General features: G+C 35.7%; 1 long non-coding RNA gene across 1 annotated transcript in view; it reads right to left on the reverse strand.

Annotated features, from left to right (window-relative positions):
- The window catches only part of LOC127385739 (uncharacterized), a 227,912-nt gene that overhangs the window by 139,329 nt on the left and 64,113 nt on the right, over positions 1–24,470 (reverse strand). The window contains exon 2 of the long non-coding RNA XR_007889733.1: positions 18,906–19,053. This is a non-coding gene — a long non-coding RNA (uncharacterized LOC127385739). The remainder of the gene's footprint in view (positions 1–18,905; positions 19,054–24,470) is intronic.

Below are 24,470 nucleotides of genomic sequence, written 5' to 3' on the forward strand. Positions count from 1 at the left end.
CATTTCCCACTTTCCTTAAATTCCAGAGTGAATGAAACAAAGATTAAAAATCAAGGAAGGAAGAAAATGTCATTTCTGCCTTCCAAAACCTTGCTATTTCTGAAGTGCTGTTCATTACAAAAACAACTGTCCCTTCCACCTCAAGTTTGCTTTTCATGAACTTGTACAAGTTTCCTTTAGAAGTAGCAAAATATTTTGAGGTGAAAGCAATAGCACAAAATACTTGGCTTATTTTGAAACAGTTAAAGACAACACCAAAACAAAACATAAGGAAAGAGTAAACAGCTGGACTGTAGTTAGCTCTTGGGAAAACCTCGTTCAAACAATCTCCAGAGTGCAATGCCAACAGACCCACAGATGCAAGAGGCTGAGTTCATTCCTGACACAGTGCTGTTCGTTCCTGTCCTGGCTGAATGTGCTTTATAGGTTCTATTATTAATTCTGCCTGAGTAAAAATAAAAAAAAAAAAAAAATCTCTACTTTGTTATAGCACTGCCATCTAGACAGAGTGTACAGGTATAACCCAAACAATGACACTACAGAAAGTAGTTTCACTTTTATGAGAATCTTCTGAAGTTACCAGATGTCTGGACATTCACTCTCAGTTTCATTGTGTCTGCATGTTGTCAGAACCACACAGAAATGTTAACATTATAGGAGTGCTAAATTTTACAATAATATCACCAATATCACTATTTATTAGGGAAAAAAATGTCTACACTATGACAAATGCCTTCCTCACACATGGGAAACATCCCACTGGTGAATTTCTGTTTCTTGAGTCTGTCATTAGAATATTAGTTTTCTCATCAATAGAGTTAGAAGAAATTTTCTAGCCCTACTTATTCCACCTTTCCTCTATCTCATCCTGTGCAAACCTTTCTTCAGTACCACAATGTATAATAGTAGGATTAGCCCACTGTTGTTAGCCTAATCTTTGTAATTACTTTGGGATTTATTTTATCCACCTACAAATGCATGGACTTTGTGCATAACAAAAATCACACATGGAAAGCAATATTGTTGTTTCATTGACAATATAAAAATTTGAGCAAGTTTTATTACAATCAGATTTGATTATGGCACATATATTGAAATTTTTGATGCAGTCAAATTCAGGATAATTTAATTCAGGTTAAGTCAAATGTATCTACAACGCAGGGGAAATATGAGTCACTGCAGCAAAAGTCAACATAAGCTATTAATATGGCGGGTAAAGAGCTGAGAATATTTAGGAGACTTAAGGTTTGTTCAATGCATGTTCATGTCTAGAATCAATACTACTGAATCCAGGACCTTAGATGCCCTTCACCTTCACCTCCTCCTATATTCTAGATGCAATTTAGGTTTTTGCAGCCCTCTTACTGTAATTCTATGCATGTATACTTCTGTGCAGCACTCTGTGTCAGAGTAGATGTGGTATCATTTCTTCTGCAGAGTAGATTCCAGCACAAAATTTTAAAATGCAGATCATTATAATCTCTTGGGATCCCAAGAAGTTTCAATATTTGTTTTAATTTACACTGAAATTAAAATGTCTGCTAATTTCAATGAGAACCACACAACAAAGACAGCATTGAGGACTGATCAAAGTCCTCCAAAGACTTTTAGAGAAGCTAATTTCAGAGAAACTAATTCAGAGAACATAGACTTTTAGTCTGACTCATGTAACAGTCCCACTGTAGCAAATGCAATTACTTAAATGTGTAAAGTTGTATATGTGCATAATCACTTGCAGGATTACATGCATTTTCACTAGCACACACAGAATGTTACAGCTATTATGGCAAGATTGAAAATTTAAGTATCTACAAGTATTCTTCATTTTAAGCCTTTGTCACATATTGCTTAAAATATTGTTCAGCATATTTCCTAAAAGAACTGTATAAAGTAATGCATGTTTTCAACAACTGATTGATTTATAAAAATTGAGAATTTATTACTATGAAGAATATTTTTTTAAAACAAATCAGTAATGGCTATGAGTTCAGATTACTCTGAAGATGACAGAGAACTAGAAAGCAGAAATCTAGCCTGAAAACTACATTTTCAGAAGAGAAGTTCTTTCAAACATTCATGAAAAAAATGTTTTTACTTTATCAGACTGAAATTTGCTTTCCCACTAAGTTCTTACTGTACTCAGCTAAGAACACCAAATAGCACATTTAGCTAAGTGAAACTGCAAGATAAAAAACTATCATAAAGCTAGTATGTGCAAAACAGAGTTAAATAAAGCCCTAATCTTAGCCTAGGAATATTATCATTGCTTCTGTGCTACTTCATCTGTGTTAGTGTCATCATTCTCCTTTGGACCGAGACAGACTATTTCAAGGTTTTAATTCAAATTATTTACATCAAGAAGTTACAGTTTACTGTTCCTTATAATAACATTTTCTCTCAAAAAAAGCACTTTTTAATTTCTAAGACTTCACTCTTCTAAAGTAGACTGCACAATTTTATTTGAAAGAAAAAGGGACAAAAAAAAAAAAAAAGTTTTCATATCCATGCACACCATTCCTAAATAGTTTGGCAAATGCCTTATATATTTTATCAGAAGAGTGTACTGTGTCTTTTCTCATGTGCACCCTGAGAGATATCTTTAATATGCAATTTATCATTCTCTGCCTGATCCGCTTCAACCAGAATGACAGTGAAGAACCACAGAAACACAACAAAATAAACATAAGATGCAGTCGTGCATTCCCAGCACAACACACCTGCAAGGTACTAACAACAAGATAGCAGTTTTCCAGTGTTTTGTCCTCCTCAGCAAGAGAATGTGACTCCAACTGCTAATCATAACTTCTCTTTGTTCAACTATAAAGGTGTCTTAAGTATGTAAGTCTACACAGAGACTGCAGAGGACATTCATCCCAGATGAATGACGTTTTACATCTGTCTATCAATATCACAAGTTTTTACTTCACAGGAAAATCAGGTCCTAATTACACTTCACATCAGGGAGTTAAACAAACTTAACATAAATATAACGCACAGGACTCTAATTGAATGAACAGCATTATTTCATCATAATGCTTTGAAGCTGATGCTAGAGAATAAGAGAAGTTTTTCTCCCACTGTCAAATTGACCAGTAAGACTGAAAATTTGAAAATAAAATCCTGCCTCATGTCATCTGCCTTCTCTCAGCTGAAAATAAATTACAGTGTAAACGCAATGCTAGAGTGACTAATAATGCAGGACATTTCTACCAGCCTTTATGCAGAGAAGAGAGATATCTTACCCCCCTGCAGTTGATAAATACACTGTAAAAGACTCAATGTATAATTAAGACCTTATTTTTTTCTTAATTCTCAGATGTGCACACAACAGATGATGCTGAAGATCTGTAAAAATATTTTAAAATGTGTGGATCTACAAAGACAGTTAAGAATTTACTCTTGCAAAGCACAAATATCATCTGTTACAATATCTTTCATGCTGTAGGCAGTTTTAAAGGGAAGAGAAGATATATACTCACTGCTTTCTGTCTAAACATACATAAAAAATTCTGTAAAATACCCACATGAGTAAGAGGGAAATATATACACGCACACAGATGCACACTTACTTTTTCAACAGGTTGCATAAACTTTACAAATTATAATGACAAGTTCTGTCACATAGTAAAACTATAAGGTTAAATTAACTACAGTACATGTTGCTCATTGTTACCTCATCCAATTCAAACCTTTCAGACCCATGACAGAGAACAATGCAGAGAGACTTATATTTAACTAAATTAAAAAGAAAGAAATCACTTTGCTGAAATTGACTGGAATTCAACCAAGTATACATTTCCTAACAGTTGCTCAAGGTTCGTCTTTGGAGGATGACAATGAAGGTTGCATTGAATGTGTCTGCACTCGGGTGACTGCTGAAGGATTGAGTTTCTCTCTGAAGAATTAGAAAAGTACTTCTTTGTTTTTATATTTTTAAAGTTACTGAAATTTGTTATGCAAAAGACCTCATATTCTCCATTTTCCCACCCCCACCACACACAAAACTCCAGAGTTATTGTATAATACACACAACATGAAATTCTGATACTTCAAAGATAGTGACAAAACTCTCACTAATTTGCACAGGGACAAAATTTGGTCCATTAACAAACTACAACTGCAAACAAATAAAAGCAATGTGTCCTCAAAGCCAGAAACAGGACTCAGCTAACAAATTTCTTGGAGAAGATGAGTCAGTGGCAAATACTGCCATACCAGTGTAAGGCTCTCAAATGCCCCTACAGCTTATTTGTCATTTCATCAGGCAGCCATCTGCAGAAACTAAACTGGATTGTTTCAGTCTCCTAAGTACACAAACAAAAAGTTTTAAAGCACTAATGCCAAAATAGCCCTACATCCTTCAGGTTTGGAAATTCAGAAGATTTTCTCCTGCAGCCAAGTGTTTCTGAGCACCGAGACCAGAACATCTTTGACAGCAGGTCACTGATGGTGTATAGGCCAGCCCCAGCCAAGGTTAAAGCAGCTCTCAATTGCTTTTACCCTAGTACCTGCAGAAGCACAGGTTCCAAACATTGCCCTTGCCCCCTTGGGGAAAGCTAGGAAGTCAACTGAAGGCACAACAACTTGCACTAACAGTCTGTGTTCATATTGTACTACCTTAGGAACTGGGAAGCAGATCAATGACAATGATAGCAACATTGCATTTACCCAGAGGTCAGTATACGTATGTGCACAGTTATCATGGACCAATTGACATATCTATTATCTATTGTATTGAAAGCTCAGGGGCATTCATGTGCATGGCAATTCCTGAGGAAAAAACTTCAAGTTCTTATCAAAACATTTCATACAAGTCTCAGCATATCTGCTCTTTATCCAACTTGGTATATAGATGCTCCGGGTTCAGCTGGGATAGAGTTAATTTTCACAAGAAGCTGGGAAGGGACACAGCCAGGGTAGCTGACCTGAACTAGCCAAGGGGATATTTGATACCATATGACATCATGCTCAACTGGGGGAGCTGGCCAAAGGAAGGAGGGATCATGGCTCAGGAACAGGCTGTGCATTGGGTTCTGGGTGGTGAGCAATTGCATTGTGCATCACTTGCTTTGCATATTCTTCTATTAGTGCTTCTGTTATTATAATTTCTTCTCTCCTTATGTTGCCCTATTAAACTACCCTTATCTGATAACAAGAATTTTACCTTTTTCCTTCTGATTCTCCTGCCCATCCCACCAAGGTGGGAAGAGTGAGTGGCCACATGGTGCTTGGTTGCTGGCTGGCCTAAACCATAACAGTAGAGGTGGCAGTCTCATAGAAAAGAAGTGACTTGCAAACAAAGGGATGCTGACTACCTCCAAAGGTAACACAATATAAAATATTCTGAAGAATCCAATTCTGCCACAGCAACACTACGTAAAATAAACCTCAACCCCTCCTGTTTTTCTTTGCCCAACAAATAGATTGCATATTGCTAAAGGGTGTTTGTTTAACATTTCTTAGAGTTGCCAGGCACAAGAACAAATTGTTACAGCATGCCTGAAACCTTATTTGAAAAGTCTGGCTCTTGTAAGCACTTAGTCTGTGCTGACAAGTCTACTGGCTAGTGACCTTAGTGGGTCTACTTCTGGGCAGTATAAAGGTGATTTGGTGCTTTTCTACAGGGAACAATGAGTCAGTAAAGATCCAAAAATTGCATAAAGTAAAGAAATTGTAATACCAAAATAATTCTTCATTAAAAGCAGCACCAGATCATATAATGATCATCAGGTACCTAGATATAACAAGAATCTACAGTAAATTCATAGCAGTTAGAACAGGCAGGTGCCTATAAAAATTATTAAAGGCTATAAAGACCAGCAGACTAAATTATCTGATAAATCTATCTTAAAATAATAAGTGTTTCATATAGATTTCATTGCAGAAACTATTGCAGAAATGTTCTAGAACAAATAATCTCTAACAGCATGTTGTGCCAGTATGCAGAGTAGTCTGAGAAAAACAAACAGAAGCTTGTTTCACAAAGGTATGTTTTGCCCTATCTTTGTTGCATTTATAGAATTTCCAAGGCATATTCTTCATATTTGAGTACACTCTGTCATCATATTAGCCACGCAGAAGGAAAAGGAAATTAAATATGGAACAATTGTTACAGCTTTCTCTTCCAAATCTCCATCTTCTTACAGTGCACAAAAAATATCCAGTTATTGGAATAAATTTTATTAGACATTTCACTCTGTACTGAGTTCATAATTATTTATCCTCTGTGCATTCAGAATGTGAAGTAACCAAATGTCTCTTTTGACCCATCAGATATTGTAGGGTGCTTGCACTACTGAAGAAATTAGATGCTGTTGAGCTGAATGCCTGATGGTTGGTTAGGCTCACACTTTGCAATTTATTGAAACAAATAGAATCAAAAGGAAAGAATAAATAAATAAATTTTATTTCAAAGACTGACAAGCCTATACTGATTAAGTAGTAAAGCTATGGTAATATTGCTTGCACAATTAAACTAGAGTTGCAAAGTCTGATATTATTTTAAATTATTTAAAGGTATAACAAGCCTGGAACAGACATAGTAATTTTGAAAAGCTTTGACACTAGTAATTGTCATTAATTTTCCATAGCAAGCTTCTTTAGGATTTCTGGAAAGTTGATCACTGTGTTTCTTTTTTTCTAATTTTATGAATGTCTTGGGAGAAAAATAAATTAAGGAAAAAAGAAAAAAGGAGGTATTTATACTAAATTAAATTTTGCTTTTTGGTGGGAGACAGCTACGCTGCATCACTCTTTCTGCCCCTTGTGATGCATTGATCCTGCATTTAAAATTCCTTAAATTTTGTCACTAATTTTCAATGACCTTAGGATCGAAAAGTCTTAATTGCCAAAGCAACAAACCCTGAAAGTTTTCATTCAAGAATAAAATTTGCAAAGGTGAGACTGCTCCTTCATAGCAGGAAGCTTTAAAATTCTTTAGCAGAGGAGAGTCACAAGCCTCACTGTAGTCAGAAAAAAACAGAAGATACATTTCAATAAAAACAAACAAAGAAAGAAAAATATAAAACTAAAGAAAACAAAATTATGGGCACAGAGAAAAAAATTGAGACAAAAAGAGATGGACAAATTAAAGGAGGCATTACCACCATTGTTGATGGGCTCAGCCTTGGCCAGTGGTGGATCCAACTTGGAGGCATCTGGCATTGGCCTCATGGGACATGGGAGAAGCTTCTAGCAGCTTCTCACAGAAGCCATCCCTGTAGCTCCCCCACTACCAAAACCTTGTCACGCAAACCCAATACAGAATGAACAAGAAACATGTTTGAAACATTGCCACTAATCCAATTATGTACTGTTTATATGAAATTGATATTATAATTATATTGGGAATATAATTATAATCTCAGAAATTACATTTTAAAAATGTAATTTGACTTTCATTGAATCATATAATGTCCCTGTTGGGGTAATGACTGTGAATTTTCAGCTAATATTATGTGAAAAAAAGAAAATTATTAAAATGTTAACACTTTCACAAAAAAGCCACCAACAAAGAACGGAAAAAAAATCACATTAAACATTCTGACCATCTCTACAGCAAATCAAGGAATCACTCTCTTTACAACTCAGGTCCGTATTGTTAATTTTCAGCCATAAATGCACCTCTTCTCCAGAAAGTGTACTACTGCCCTTGTTCTACAAAAATAACTTTTCAGATGGTGAGAGTTGCCATGTTTTCAGTCTGGTGTTTTTTGTTTCCTTATTTTATTCATGGTCATAGAGTCACTTGTAACACCATGTGAGGGCAGTGTCTCTTCATCCTGACTGTAGAGAATATTTCAGTTCTTGTTCATATGATCATTTAGGTTAGCACACTGAATATATTAGATGACATTAATTAGAATCCGAAACAGTAAGTAACAAACTTGAAATCAGGTCTATTCGTTTTGATAGAAAGCCACAGAATTCTAAGCAATTGGTAAAAACTAAGCATACTTATATTGCTATTTCACAGTCTCTTTTTCAGCTTTGTTGGCTTTTATCATCTTCCTAAAGGATATTTGCTGGTTTTCATGCAAGATGGTTGAGAGGCATGAATTCCAAGATCAGTCAAACTGCACAATAATCTGGCCAGAAGAGGATGGGAGATAAATGCAACTTCCTTAATGCAACTGTTGTTAAAATTCCTTGATGCAAATGAAAAAATTAAAGCCAGCTCCTAAGAAAGCTCATTTTCAGGAAATTCTGCAAATTACTGCTGATTACTAAGTTAAGTTGCTCCTGGCTGCAGATTTAGTTAACTGGAATGTACACTAAACTAGGTGTGGTACCCCAAGACACCAAAGTTCAAACAAGGCTATGTGGCAAGAATCCATACGGTTCTTTTCCTCTTTCTCATTTACATAAAAATACCTTTAATTTTACGGCATTGTTACATTTTTGTTAGATGGTTAGGTGTTAATATGAAATAATTGGATTCAGAAAACAAATTATATGGATCTCATACTGAATCTTTTTGACTGAAACGAATACATTTCTTACTGTCATTTGTCCCAATGCTTAGAGAAAAGATCAGTGTGAAAACCTTGACCTCTCCATACAAAAATCTCTGTAAAAGAAAAAATAAAATCCCTGGTTGATGTTAAAAGGCCTGACTGATACTCTGTTACACCAGGATACAGATTTCACAGAACTTATACACAACTCAGCACCACAAGTATGTAAATTTAAACATAAGTTTTAAGAAGGTGTTGCTAAAACACTGAAGTCTTCTGCTAACACACTGTCTACTGCCAACAGCAAATTTGTGAAATAAAACTTCAACGTGTTATTAAAAAGAGACACTATGTTGATTACTCACAAAATTCACCAGGAAACAGAAAAAAGGGTACACTGATATAACGAAGATAGCTAAACATATATTTAATGCTTTAAATCTAGCACTTGTTACCAAAAAAAGTGCCTTGTTACAAAAAAAAGGTTATATAAGCTCATGACCAAATATCATTCATCTGAGCTCTTACAAGCAGTCCCTTTTCTCCCATAGCTCTGGCTTGCATGTGGTCCCACTTTTCACATAACATCATATCTACACCAATCATGAACCATTTGATGAGATGGTTGTTTTTATTTGTTAGAAAATACTGTATTATGCAGATTTTTAATGATTTTTTTTTCAATTGACTAAAGGCTAAAGTGAGTGAATGACCTGTGTGTGGTCATGTAGAAAGATACAAAGTAGGTACTTGCCTGGTGGTACAGAGCGATGGGAGCAACACATCACCAGGGCCCATGGCCTAAGCCCCCTCTACCACAGCCCTAGATGACTCCCTCCTGGCTCCTGCCTCTGCTGATGGGGAGCAAAATGCTACAACGGGTAATTCAGAAGCTCATCAAGGAGTTGGGATTGAAGTAAAAGACTTCTTTCACCAGTAAAAGTTCTCCCATCCCCCAGCACGTGCATGAATATATCAGGGCCTGCATTTCCTCTTGCCCCCCTGTTTCCCTCAGGACAACCAGGAAAAAAAAAGTATTTAAGAAGCCTTGGGCTACCTTACAGCAATCACCCTTGAATGGTGAAGTTCATACTCCCCACTGCATTACATTCTGGATATCCCCTCTCACTCTTATGTCAACAATCTCAGCCTGATGTAGTATTAGAAATATTTTAACATCTTCTAAATATTCAAAGCATCTGGAAAATAATTTTTGTCTGCTTTCATTTGCCTGTGGTTCTGCATTACTTCATCTCAGTTCATTGCTTGTTTAATTTAATACAGCAAAACTGGTCTTGCAGATTGAAATACACTAGTCATTTCAAACATTCAATTACAAAAGCTAAGGATTGTATTCTCACAAGTCTTCCATTTAAGATTAAGCATTTGCATGTTTATTAATTCAAAATTAATGTTTGACTTCAAATGCATACATTTGTGAGGAAATTTTTTTTCCAACTATGATAAGGAACAGTTTCTGCATTGACAAAAAAGTAAATTTTTTTAAGCTTCATATTTTTTCCACTGTTTCTCTGGTCTGCTTCTCAAATTCAGAGTAACCTTCAACAAATCATTTCAACACATGGAAGATCCCACTTAAGTTGCAGTGATCATCTTACTTTACCGTACTGCTCATCTGCTTACCTAATGCTAAAAGAATGGTTTGTTTAACCTAACCCTCTAATCTTTGAATCATGACAGAATATCAGGCCTCAAACCAGTCAGTTGGAAATCTAGAGTAATTTATTATTGGAAAAGCTTCTCTGCATACATCATTTTCTCCTCACAGATCAAGGAGACAGACAGAAAAACAGCCTTGTTTCTAACACATGATGCCCAAACTAACAAAATTCAAGTAATGTCTCTGTGGGGCACATAGGTGGCTATGTAGATTCCCTTATAAATACTCTGGAGTGGGGTAGACAGAAGTTTTTGTAACAAGGAACCTAACATTTCCAAAAACATCGGTGCATGCTTTTACAAAACATATTTATATAAGCAGGTTTATTAAAATTATGTGTAAGACTTCCCAAATAACTATCATCTTAGATAAGTGTTCTCCTTGGTCTGTTAAAATTCACAGAAGATCCAAAGAAGATTGTTCCCAATTTCACTGTGAGCACACAGTGAAAGAAAGTCCTTCTCTAAGAAGATTACTGCCTGTAGAAGAGGGCAGGATATGGGTCAGGATCCTCACCCCGCTTCACATACATATATCAAGGGAAACAGACATACTGCCACATCAAGTGACTTAACAGAATGTGACAGCTGTGGTGTCTTGAGACATCAACTCCAGAGTCTTGAGTTTGGGTTAAGAAGCCCTTGGTATTCTTGTGCCTGTGGACTCACTCCTCCCACTGCATTTCAGTTCCCTTCTCTTAGCTGCAGTGACACAGTTGTTTCTGAAACCAAGCTATAAATTAGAGGATTGAAATGAGCCAGATTAAATATAACCCAGTTTGTGTTTGGAAAACGTCTGAAAGGTCTTCATAGCTTTAATGGTAGTGGAACGGGAAGAAAAAGTAGGAGAGGAGATCAAGCTTCGACTGGAAATGCTACCTACCAAAATTTTAACTGTATGATTCCTATATTCCAGAATATTTCTATATTTCTGCATCTCACAGTTGTACTACAGGTCTCCTCCTGCCCTAAGCCTTTCTATAAAACAGAGGCAAGATAACTATTATTTAACTGATCGTCACTTCTCTATTTTGAACACCCTGATCTGGACTAACACAGCTACAACAGTTGTCCTTACACAAGTGTCAAATTACTCAATCCCATCTTTAGTATTCTTGCTGATAGCAATATCATTTTAATACTTATGAGCTATAAAGGCTACTGTCTTGTCACACATTTTTAAGCATGAAACATGTCTCTATATTTTAGGCCAACAACCAATTCTGCAGATCTCTTAGGGCAGAACTGATATTGCTCAGATGCTTCAGTTTGTTGATCATCAAGAGCAGCAGGTCCCAATGGAATTTCAAATAGACAAAATGGATATACAGAAAAAACCTGAATCTACAATATCAGTAGTTATGTCACTAGGCAGGGAAAAATTTTACATTCACCCAAAATGCATAAACTCAGAAAAATTATTCAATTGCAAACTTACAGCAAACTTGTCTAACTGAAATCTGTCTTACAAGCCTCTCTTTCTAACCTAGGAATGATTTCATAGACACCTGCTTCATCGGGTTTAAGATTCCCCTGGTTGTAAGGATTTCTCTAAGCTGCTTCCCTCATGAGCAGTGGATTGCCATGGAAAAATTTATCTGCAGTATTTTATTAGTGAAAACATCCACAAATTGATTTTTCACCCTTCACCCTCCCTTTCAAGATAGAAATTCAAAATAAACAAGCCAGACTGTCACTTGATGTACATACATCTTCTTGGCTTTATAATTTTGCATTACTAATAAAACCTACATGAAGTGCCCACAGAAGCATCTTGGGATTAATAAAATTTCAAATTAACCCCCCCATATATTTAAAAAAAGAACACACTTCACTAAACTGAGAAACCTGAGAAGATCGGAAGTATTTCCTCCCTCTTAAACTAAAGGAAGGAGTTAGTTCTCTTATTCTATAGGAATTCCAAACAACAAAATATTTTGCTATGATATTCTTGATATTGTAGTATTCTTACAAATCTGTTTGTGCTACATAAGCTCCCTATTTAAGATATGTCATCCTGCCACGATACCATAGGAAAGAGTGCAATCTCAGAGGAAACCAGGACTCAAACAATTAAAGAAATACATTTAAAGAAATTTCTTAAATGACACCTTGAAATTAAGTCAACAGATACAATACATTCCCTCAAGAAAAAGTACCTATAGCTGTCAGTTGCATTCTGCTGAACTTTCTGACTGCAGCCTGGAGAGTTAAAAAAAAAACAACACATAAAAGTGCCTACTTTCAAGCTAAACAGCTATGACAAGAAAATGCTTGGAGATATTTTCATCTTTCTTCACAAACAGATCTATTCATACTTAAAAGCAAAAAAGCATCAAGTCCTGGATGAATTTGTATCAGACAGTTTATTTTACAAACAACGTAAAATTCAAATTAAATTTGTGATTATGCGTAAAATTCATAGTGAAAAAGACATCCCAATTTTATATAGCTCTGAGCATCATTCTAGAGACAGTGCACTGACAATTGGCACTCTGTGCTGCTGTACACTATTCTAGCCCTCACTGTGATTTTGGCCAAGTCATTTTCCCTTTTTCTCTCTTGAAAAGTGACTGAACCTTCCTACTTGCACAAATGAGATTATAAAAAACAAATATTTAACATCACAGAGAACTGGTGTGACTTGGTGTAGCACTTGAAAAGCCATTTATAGTTCTAGAGCACTACTGAATGCTAAGTCCCATTCCTTTCTTGTACAGAACTGCAGCAATTAAGAAGAGAAATATGTGAAGCCAGAGCTGTGGGCACCCACTGCTACAAAAATATTGTATGCCATAAGGAACTGGCACTTTGCATGCTTATGAACTTCTTTATTTCACCTGACATTCAGAATGGTTCTTCTGGTCTCAAAAGAGCATGGGTATGTATTTTCCTGAAATATCCCTTGGTTGCAACAGCCTTTAAGTTGTCTTAGTTTGACAACTTTTACAACATGACAACTCATTAATTTGGAATATACTAGTCATTTCAAACAAACAGTTACCTAAGTTAATGATTGGATCCTTACAAGTTTTCTATTTAAGACGGAGCATTTGCATGTGTATTATCCCAGATTACAATTCAGAGCTCTGTCTGAAGATCATGCTACTAATCCTTTGCTACACAATAAAACGATCTTTAGTCTCTTCACTATTTGAACTGTAACAGCAAAACTGAAGATTTTACTAGGATTATTCCTTCCTTTTCTTTGAAATTAGAGTTATTTCAAAACTTGTTTGATTTTCTTATTTTTTGTTTGTTTTTCAAAAATCGTTATTCCTCTGTAACATACATTTCATTAAGGAAAGGTTGATCTTGCTTGAATGTTGATTTTGCTTGAAATAATCTCTTTCAGTAGATGACCACATCCCAGAGAATGATTCCTCTGTTATCCGAGAAATTCTATATAACTAATACTTTATGGTTTTTTTCATTATCCATTAGGGAAATTATTGCAACTATATAATCTGTTTGATAAAGTAGAAAATAATTCTATAGCTCTATAACCTATCCTTTCTGGTTTAAGCCAACTTACTCTGCACTCAAAGTACACAAAGTCACACCATCCAGGCCCTCTTAAGGACACTGAGTTCTGTGCATCCTTTTTTTGCAAGCCAGGAAAGCAGATACATCACTTCTAGAGGTACTACTTTTGTCAATAAATGCTCAGCATTTTTCATACTTCCAGCTGTACAGATTGAACACTGCTCCCAGACCAGCATAAAAAGGAGTCAAACCTCAATTTAGCAATGCTGACAAATTGTAGACCATCAGAAAAAGCTGACTCCTGGCTGCATTTACATTGGGAAATTCAAGTATGCTTGATACATTATCTTGTTGGTACAGAATTAGCCCTTATCTGTGATAATAAGAGTTTTAATCCATGAGGAGAGTCTGAATTCATGAAAAGATGGCTACGTTCTGGATCAGTTCAAAAGGATTGTAAGGAACACATTTCTTCTAGCTAGATAACCTCTGAAATAAATAAATACAGAATTCCAAGATGAAAGTATTATATAGTCCTCATTTCATGGAATATCCAAGTAAGGGAGAAATTAACATCCTCCTACTTATTTACCTATCACCAAATTCTATTTTGACATATTTCCTGGTTACGAAAATCTTGCAAATAATCCAGCAAATTCCTGCAAGTGCTTTCAAAATTTTAAGGACCCTGTGCCATACTGAAGGGGTTTCTCAAAAGGCCGAGTTTTACATTTCAAGCCTTCTGAAACAGAAATGTAATCCTTCACAATATTTAGTATTCTTTTAGTTTCACCCCAAGATTATGAAGGTTGTAGCAAATATTGACATGGAAGGGCCTTTCACACACTTCCCTTCACTCTGCTAGTGAACTGTCTCATTTAGATTTCTCTTCTATTGTTAAGCCCCAGTAGTGAACCCTATACCCTATTAATAAATTCACTGCAGTTTCTGCAATATCATTAGATACTGGTAATTGCCCAATTTATAGCAGCAGGTGCCCTAAAATGCTATGAACCTCACTGATATCTAATTATTTACCTGAAGCCAAATTCTACTGTTAAAACCACGGAAAATATTTTTCCAGTACTAATTTTTCATTCTAGATATTTGCTATAGCAAATAACCAAGCTGCTGATTTTTAGTTCCCTTCCTCACTATCAATTATTTTGACTCTCAAGGATAACAAAGGCTGTGATTTAGAGGCAAGGGTAACATATTAAATATATTATGAAAATCTGTTTATAAAGCATGTATTCACACCAGTACTCTACATGCAAGCATTATTTTAATTAGGTGAGAAAAACAGAAAAAGGTTTGTATGACCAATTTGAACTAACCAACACCATTTAAATACGAAACAAGTAATTGTTATGCACTGCAGAGCTTGCAAACCAAAACTCATTCCTAGATATTAGTAATTATTATTGAAAAACTACTAATTTCAAGAGAATACTGCACTCTTACACAAATTGGAAAAAAAAAAAAGCTATAGGATAAAGCATTTACTAAGCTTGATTCATGTGAATAATTCTTCACAGTTGAGCATGCAAATTAGATCAGGTAATTCTACACAATCATATTGTTAGTAATAACATATGCAATTACTTCACTGGCATCTGTAGTTGCAGTATTTAGAAGTACAAATTTTAGATACACTTGTTTGTGTATTTTACAGATGACTAATACATTTTTAGAGTCTGTGTAGATACTACAGAGTTATAATACCAATTTATATACTTCAGTTACTAAGACAGGACTATATGCACATCACAAAAGTCTTCATCTAACTGTAGAAGAGTACCTGCAACTTCTCTTTCTTTGGTTTCTAAGGCATGAATGGTAGTGTGTTACAAATCAGGGATTTTTGCTAATGTCACATAACATGTATCAATATTCATTTAAGAAATGGGGGACAGAAAATGCAGCATTTACTTTTGTCTCTTTCGCCTTTTACTGAAGTCCTAACAATTGCTACCATTAAGTTTTCAGTAGCAATCAAATTGCTGTTACTGAATTTTTTATTGTGCTAAAAAATTTTCTTCTAAAATGTTATTTTAGCTTCCTGCGTAGGTAGGAACTTAAGAAAACTGTAGTCAATATTCAGAATTTCTGCCCATGATTATATTCAACAGTCTGTTCTTATTTGCAGTTTCTATGACTACTGATGGATCGCTAATTTTTTCAAATTGAGAGAAAATAGAATCCAATTTGTATATTTAAAGAAGAACATGCACAATTTTCTTTGAAAGCTATTTCAGAGGAAGAGAGTGTGTGTGTATATACATATGTCTTCATTTTAATGCAAAAACACAGACACATACATTCAATTTCAAATATTTAACAAAGCAGAGAAAAGCATAATTTTAGCTATTTTTTTTTAATGTAATCTTAGGAAATTTTACCCAGTATTGAAAGAATTCTACTTTTACCTTTTCCAAGCGTTCACTACAATTCCGCAGACAAAGAAAGTTTTAGGTACAAGAGGGATACACAGCCTCATTGCTGTGTAACTGGGCAGCCACACAGCCCCCACCAGCCAGGCAGCCAGCACAGCAGACAGTTTGCAGCACTGGACAGCTGCTAGTTAGGGAACTTTGAGTTGTGGGTAACTGCAGAGCCTCCCAGCCAACTAGCTTGACATCCTTGTTTCATGCCAGCTGGCTCATCTGTTCAGTTTCCCTTCAAATATGGACGAATCTACATAAAATATGTACCTATTAAATCAACATTTTTCAAGGCACTGCTGTTCTGCAAGAAAAATCCTAACTGGATTTAAAATTAAGTACTTGAAAATAAATTAGGATTTAGTTTCTAGTTTAAATTTAAAAATTAGTGAATCCTTTTTCCTCTAGTAATTCTCTCATCCCAGTTTTCCTTTGTGTCAAATTACTTTTCTTTGAAAAGTCCTTCAGAGGCAGCAGAAAATACAAACAAACAAACAAAATCTTCCCTGGCACAGTGGAGAAATGTTCTCTAGTTTTCATTTATTTCAGTGAACACACTATCTTAAACATATTTCTGCACCCCTGAGTCTGACTGTGTACTTCCATATGTTTCTTAAGACATAGAACAAGGTTTCCTCACAAAGTTAAAGATATTTCCATCTTTATCTACCTCTAAACTATCAATTTCATGAGTCAGTTGGGTAGCTACATTGGTAAGGTTCATTATCTTGTGGTTGTCCTGAGGAAGAGAAATGTGAAGGCCAGTCAAGAAAACACAGTCCTATTACATTTGGAATCACTGCTCAACAGAGAGGAACACTTCAGGCTCAATTAGTTGTTCAGAAATCGCTCTTAACATAGGTCTGGGTAAGCTAAAAGCAAATTTTAAAAATGTATTTTTAAATTTTAAAAACATAACAATCATTAGTCCCCAACATTTCTTAAGAAACAAAGAAAGGGAAAACCCACATAATTTACAAGCACTTCTGTGAGTGCTTAAGTTAGATCACTAGGCTGCTCTGTCTCTACAAAAGGTAGCTAATATTCTAACAGATACTTCACATCATTCCTAGCTGAAGGCTGTGATCTACATCCAGTCCTTTGTCTTCCATCTATACTTCCATCTACACCTTTCAGAACATTTACTTTAAGCTTTTGAGTCTCAATCCAGCAAACACATGTTTACAACACAGGAACTGTTTATTTTAGTTATACACGGAATCATGGAACAGCTTGGGTTGGAGTGGACCTTAAAGATCCTCCAGTTTTAACCCCCCCCTTTCATTGGATTGCAAACTTGGACTTGCAAATTAGTTTTGTCATCAACATCCCTTTTGCTATCAAATAGCTCTTGAATCTGGCAATTCTTTGAATCAGATAAAGGCAATCACTTGCTCTGGGGAAGAATAAGACTGCTGAGTTTGCCTGTTATCACCTGTAATACATGAGCCCAGTTAACACCATGTTTCCAAGATACATATAAACCTTTTGCTAGTGCAGCCTTATCGCTGGCTCAAGGCCTAATTTATGGTTCTAGGGTAGAAATGGAAGAGCTTTCTTTAAGCACTGCAGTGGTAACAAGGCTGCTACCTGAAAAGGAAGGTAGGAATCTTCACAGATACAAAATACATTAACTTCTCAGGCAATAGTGGTGTATCACAAGCATGTCATGAGGTTGGTTTGGGTAACAGCTAATGGACATTTTTACACAGCAAAGTCCCTCCATCAGGAGTCAAAAAGAGTAAAACTGACTATCAATTAGAATTTGTCATCTTACTTAAAAATCTAAATAATAAACTAATGTAGAAAGCACATCATTAATTACATTTAAAAAAAAAAAAAAGTATTTAATTTGCTTTTGAGCTGCATCTATTTAAGGTGATGTTATGCTTTACTCTCAAAAACCTTGAAATTCTCTCCATCTTAATAATAATTAATATTAGAATTTCATAGGAAGGGAAAGCTATAACTGTCCAGGAGGCCCAAATAAACAAAATTAAATACAAAGAAAGAAACAGTAAAAGGAGTCATGAAATTAATGAGCCAAATGGTTTACATTAGGATAAATAATTTTGCTCAGTGTGGACTCAAAATGGCAGATGACTTTAGTTGAAACAAACATTGCTCTAAATACATTTCAAGAGCATCAGGTGTTTCCTGTGAATCTTTGTTGCCACATGGCAGAACTAAATCACAGCATCGTGGGCAAGTATCCTGTGCTCCTTACTCCTACTGCTGAACCATAGGTATATGATTTTTCCTGCACTACACTGTGAGGTGAATACCAGAAACAATTGCACCCCAAGAGCTTCACATCCAGCAAATATACAGGATCCTTCCATCAGCTACCCCTTGACCCACTTTCTGACAGAGACACCAACAAGGGGATTTAACAGAGCTCTACAGGACAGTGCTGACTTCATGAAAACTAGACACTTTACCACCTTTGGCTTTGTAAGTTCATCATTATGCCACCACATAGCTTTTGCACAGCTACAGATGAGTTCTGCAGTGGAGAACAATTACTGCTAGTCCATCTAGGACAAAATCTAATACAAAATCTGAAAGTCACAATTTAATTCCTGTAATCTCCCAAGTTTCACATAGTGAGTAAACACAAGCACAGGAAGGTTTCTTACTAGTAACTGTTGATATTTCAGCAGCTACCTTACAATCTCTTACAACCTTTTTAAGCTGCTTGGTTTTATGCTTGCTGCTTGTACTACAGTCTATACTGAACTCGATGTCATTTATATGTTTTCAGAGATAAATGATTCAGTATTATTGACCTTCAAGAGGTACAGTACAGAATGGTCACCAAATCACACAAACTACTTACCGTTTGAGGCCAACAGATTAATTCTTTAATGAATTATTCCAGCTCCACTTTGCTATTTCTGGTTAAAAAGACACTCTCCCTTGGCTATCACAGGCACAGAGTGGCTGAAGTGGAGCATGTTTGATGTTCTGATGATAAAAGATGAAAACTGCAGGCAGGAAAACACAAAATGGAACTTCATTTAAAACACTAGCTTTCATTCCCATTTAACACTGTGATTATATTACTGAGCCTGGATGTGTCCTTTCCACTTTTTCTCTCCTTTCGTCTTTAATATTTTTAGGCCTAATCACCCAAAGAGATAATTTTAATGAGACCTACTTGCTCTAGCATCTCTTTCCAGGAGTCTATTTTACAAAATTAATAAATACAAGCAAAAAGCAGTGGACTGTTGTAATCATAACACACACAGGGTGAGAACGAGATGAAGTCTGAATGACAAATCCTTAAACTGCAGGAATCCACCAGCGCCTGCCCAGGTTTCCTTTCTGGTATCATTACACACTAAATTTATTAATAAAAATTAATTACCATTAAATCTCTTGCTTAAGTAACCAAAAAAAAAGTCAATTCTACCCAAAGACACTATTCATTAGGATATGACTGAGGCATCTGTAAGGTTTTGAAGAATTTCTTATTCTAAATCACAAAACATTTAATGAATCAACATCTTCTAGCCGTAAGAATTAAGATACGACCAAAATAAATGTATTTTGTCTTCTTCTGCCATGAATAAGCATACTTTAAAATGCACTGCTCTTTCTTAACTAAAAATGAGTATAAGTCTTATTTTTGTCCAAAATCCTACAGCCCATCTACAACAAATGCAACATAAATTAAGTAATTTGTGCTTTCTCGATTCCCCAGGAATTTTCCTCACATGGACCACACATAATTAGTGGTGATCAGGTAGATTTACCATTGAAAGTTTAGTTAATTTATATACTGCTTCATTATAGTAAAGTTTGCTTTACTAAAAGTTAGCTTTTACTAAAAGTCATTTTCTTGTAATACTGTAGTCAAGAAATTCCAAACTGTCTCCTTAAGAAGTTTAGCACTATCAGTCCAAGAGAGATAAATACTTACAGAAAAACACTGTCTCTGGCTCTATTATAGATATCAGAATGGATAAATGGATAACTTCCTCACCCAAAAGGAAACCAGGACCACTCTTAGTGAAATATTAACTGAGGACTTCCTGAGAGTAACTTAAAACATATTAGCATTCTCAATAAAAGTGGTACTTAAAAATTGAGTAGAAGTTCAGAGATGTAAACAAGATGTTTGCAGCAATTCCTTGGCCATTTGTTTTATTCTCACTGAGAGTAATTTCTGAAGTTTACTTAATTTTATATTCTCTACTATTAATCATGAAAGGAGCTCCTTCAGACTTGTCATCATATCAGGTTCAGATTATGAAATTTGTAGAAAGATCTTATGATTCTCATGCCAGAAGTGGTCTCCTCATCTCCAAGTCAGTATTTTGAACAATCTCTGTTTCTACCCAATCTTTTTAAGAACACTGGGGAAAGCTCTCTACTTATGTAAATGAGCACAGTACCAAATGTCAATGGAATATCCTTCATTTACAACACCAGCCTCTGAAAATAGTCTGCTACTTAGCAAGTTCTTAATTTTAGCAATCATGCTGCAAAACAAGGTTTAAATGAGATTGGAAAAATTCACAAAATGGAAAACCACTGAAGATTATTGAAATTATATAAATATGGCAAATCGCTAAAGACAAAGAAGACTCAGAGGTGGTTTTACTACAGCTTTTGCTTATTCCTACAGATTTCACTTTTGGTTGCAGATGCTCACATACACAAGCTTTCAGTCTGGCACAACAGCGTCACTGCTATTTTCTTAAATGACATGGAGGAAGAATTAAAACATTGCTCCCTTTTATCACCCCAGGAGTCATCACTGAATCTCTGGCTCAGTAACCTTCAGTGTCTTGATCCCAGATCTCCCAAAATTCCAGCTTCAGTTCAATTTTTTAAAGGGTTGACCCACTCAGTCAAGGGAAAAGAGATTCTAAATGATTTTACCACTTAAGCTTAAAGCATTTAAAGCTTGCCTTATTGCTGCTTTCCATGCTTTATCTTCAGTATCTGGTGACCACTTCTAATTAAAATACTTAGGCCTAGTGTGATTAAATTAAATAGCTTTATTCTCAGACTGCTGGCAGTTGCACAGTATGCAGCAAGATTTTTTTTTATTTCTAATTAAGTTTCTTAGTATGAGTCACATTTGTAGAATCAGAAAAGGAAACGTAAAAATACTGTATTTGTCAGGCTCCCTCTGTTCAAAGCAGCTGTGTACCTAGGAATGAAGCTACATGTGGGAGAAGGACTTGGGGGTGTTGGTCTACAGCTGGCTGAATATGAGCCAGCAGTGTGTCCAGGTGGCCAAGAAAGCCAACAGCATCCTGGCTTGTATCAGGAGTAGTGTGGCCAGCAGGAGTAGAGCAGTGATTGTCCCTCTGTACTTGGCATTGGTGAGGTCGCACCTGGAGTGCTGTGTTCAGTTCTGGGCCTCTCACTACAAGAAGGACACATTGAGGTGCTGGAGCTTGTGCACAGAAGAGCAATGAAGCTGGTGAAGGAGAACAAGTCCAATGAAGAGTGGCTGAGGGAGCTGGGGTCATTTAGCCTGGAGAAAAGGAGGTTCAGGGGAGACCTTATTGTTCTCTCTACAAGTACTTGAAGGGAGGTTGTAGTGAGGTGGGTGTCAGTCTCTTCTCCTGAGTTACAAGAGACAGGACAAGAGGAAATGGCCTCAAGTTGTGCCAGGAGAGGTTTACGTTGAATATTAGGAAAAAATAATTCAATTGAAGGGTTGTCAGGCACTGGAACAAGCTACCCAGGGAAGTGGTTGAGTCACCATACCTGGAGGCATTTAAAAGCCATGTAGATGTGGTTTAGAAGTGGATGTGGCACAGTTGGGTTTATGGTTGGACCTTAAGGGTCTTTTCCATTATAATTGATTCTATGATTCTATATCTGCCCATCTCCTAAATATTTCCTACAGTTCTTACTGGCAAGCTCAGTTGAAAAATATTGACATAGAACAAAAAATTGTTGTCACACAGAAATGTTCAAGTTGTTTATTTAAATAATATGCTGCTCAGCAGGTTGCGCTTTTAAAGTCCTTTGCTAATAATCCATAGAAGTTTATAAGAACACTCATTTTTTTAAATTTATTTCTTGCTAATTACTATACTTCAGTTTTGTACATAATGAAGTTATTATTCAGAGTAAGAATCTAGTTTCCAGAAAAAAGCTGTATTACTGACAAAGAGGCACATTACCAAAACCTAGGTAAAATAAAATATTAATTTCATTGTTGAGATCTATTTTTTCTACAATCCAAAATATTATTATAACTGCAATTCTCAGATAATATCAGGAAGAATGCCAAAATCATATAATATAGGAAACAATAATGAGAAGCCCTCTTGCCTCTGTGATGGCACCTTAAATTACTTTTGATGAACAAGACAGGCTTCCAAAATTTCCTTTTCAGAAATCCAAGTCAATACTCTGAATTAAATCAAGCTTGGCTGAGTGGCAGGCTGTTGCAGTCTGGGGAGAAGAGCCTTCAGTTTCCCTTCTTTTTCCCAGGACACTTTGGCTTAATAAAACAAATCCACAGGATCCAGACTGTTAGCTCACAAAACCATATGCTCTTTAATAATCTGTGGGAACCATAGAAGTATTTAACTAAATTTTAGTCAGCTTCCGAGTCCCAGATTTCTTCATTAATATATTAAAATCTAAGCAGCTTTCCCTTGTCTTCCTTATCTTTACTTAGCAGTTTAGTAGTTTGTAGGACAGACAGCTGAATTTTTTTAACTAATTTTTTCTTTTAAGAAGAGCCACCTCTAAGTACACATTTAAAAGATGCAAAGGAAATAAGTTTCTGTTGTTCATGTCAAACAAATGAGAACAAGAAAGGGCATATCCTACTTTTTTCTTTGCCGCAAGAAAGAGGAGCCAGAATTTTAGTGCCACATTTACCTCTGAAAGATGGCAGTAAACTTTATTACTGTGACTTTTATGTGTTCCTTAACTTGAATTGCTGGTCATTCCCTATTCTTCCCATTTACAGTATCAGTAATCAGCACTAGGGCATGTGAGCCAAAGAAATAAAAAATACTGGAATATAAAGGATACTAATTTTTAAAATTTATATTTACAGTTCTTTGAAACTTCATAGTTTTCTACTGGCTTTATTAGACAGCTTTCTTATAAATCCTTTTGGAAGCAAATCACCAGCAGGAACAATATCTAAGCTATTCTGCTGTACCCCTGCCCTGCAACATCTGCATGATGTGCCATTCTACTCGACAGGAGGACAGGTTTCCACTGCAGATCAATCAAATCAATAGGACAGAAAAGGAGGTATATTTTGCAACATGAGCTAGGAACATAATTAATTAATTGTATTATTTACCTGCATTTTTACTGTTCCTCTACCACTGTGACCTTGGTGCTGTAATTAGGTAATTCAGGTCCTTCGATTCACTTTGTTTTCTATCTTACTATCTGGTGATATTCAAATAAATTATATTTCTCATTGATACAATTAATTTCACAAAGACTACATACTGCCTTTGTCCTTCATTTTTCCCCACATTAGTAAACTTCTAACATATTTGCAAACAGAGCTGATTTTCTCAGTCCTACATACCTCTAAAATTATACCTGAAAAAAACTTAAAACCAAAACTAAACAAAACCCCCATGGTTTTGTCTACAAATAACAGACTAATCTACAGTGATATATATATCAAATGAGAAGCTGGTGTTCAGTTTCTCAGAAGTGGGTCAGGACCAATGATTACCAGTAGATGGTAAATACATACAGCTTTTGAAAATGTAAAAACTGGTTAAGTTCTGAACACCCAGCTACAGTCTCAGTTTGACACAATTCTAAGGATGTGATAATAGAGTAGAGATTGATCAATTTCAAAGAGTTTAGGGACAAGCATAAAAAACATTTTAGAATTATTAGCAGCTTCAGGTTTTGAAGTAGGGAAGTGTCAGAACAGTATTTCATTAAACTATTTTCTTGAGTAAAACAGCTCTAGCAAGGTTTAAACTTAAATAATGTTTCTTTGAATGACACACTGATATACAGCAAGGACTGGCAAAAGATGCTACTTAATCCTCTAGAACTCTCCAGATGTGCATTCCACGCACCTACATTTTCTTCCCTGTATTATCCTCAGTATTCTAGGGCTATGTCCTAGATCTTAAGATGTTGGCAACATGCATGTAACTATGGTGCCACAACAAACTTGAGTACTTGCATTTCTCAGCACTGCCAGGAGCAAAATGAAATGTTCCTGATCAGACTAACACAGTGAAACTACACCAAGGGAAGAGTGAGGAGATATTAGTAGGTGTAAAAGCAAGAAAGCATAATCTGTTCCAGAAAAGGGCATTTAAAAGAAGTGTAATTATAATTCTAGGTTTAACTATAAACTGCAAGGGGAGGAATGAAGGAGAATTTATGTTATCCTGACATAAATCAAAAATGTTAAATCAAGAAAATAAAT

Source organism: Apus apus, chromosome 5 (assembly GCF_020740795.1).
Source record: "Apus apus isolate bApuApu2 chromosome 5, bApuApu2.pri.cur, whole genome shotgun sequence".
Classification (NCBI taxonomy): Eukaryota; Metazoa; Chordata; class Aves; order Apodiformes; family Apodidae; genus Apus; species Apus apus.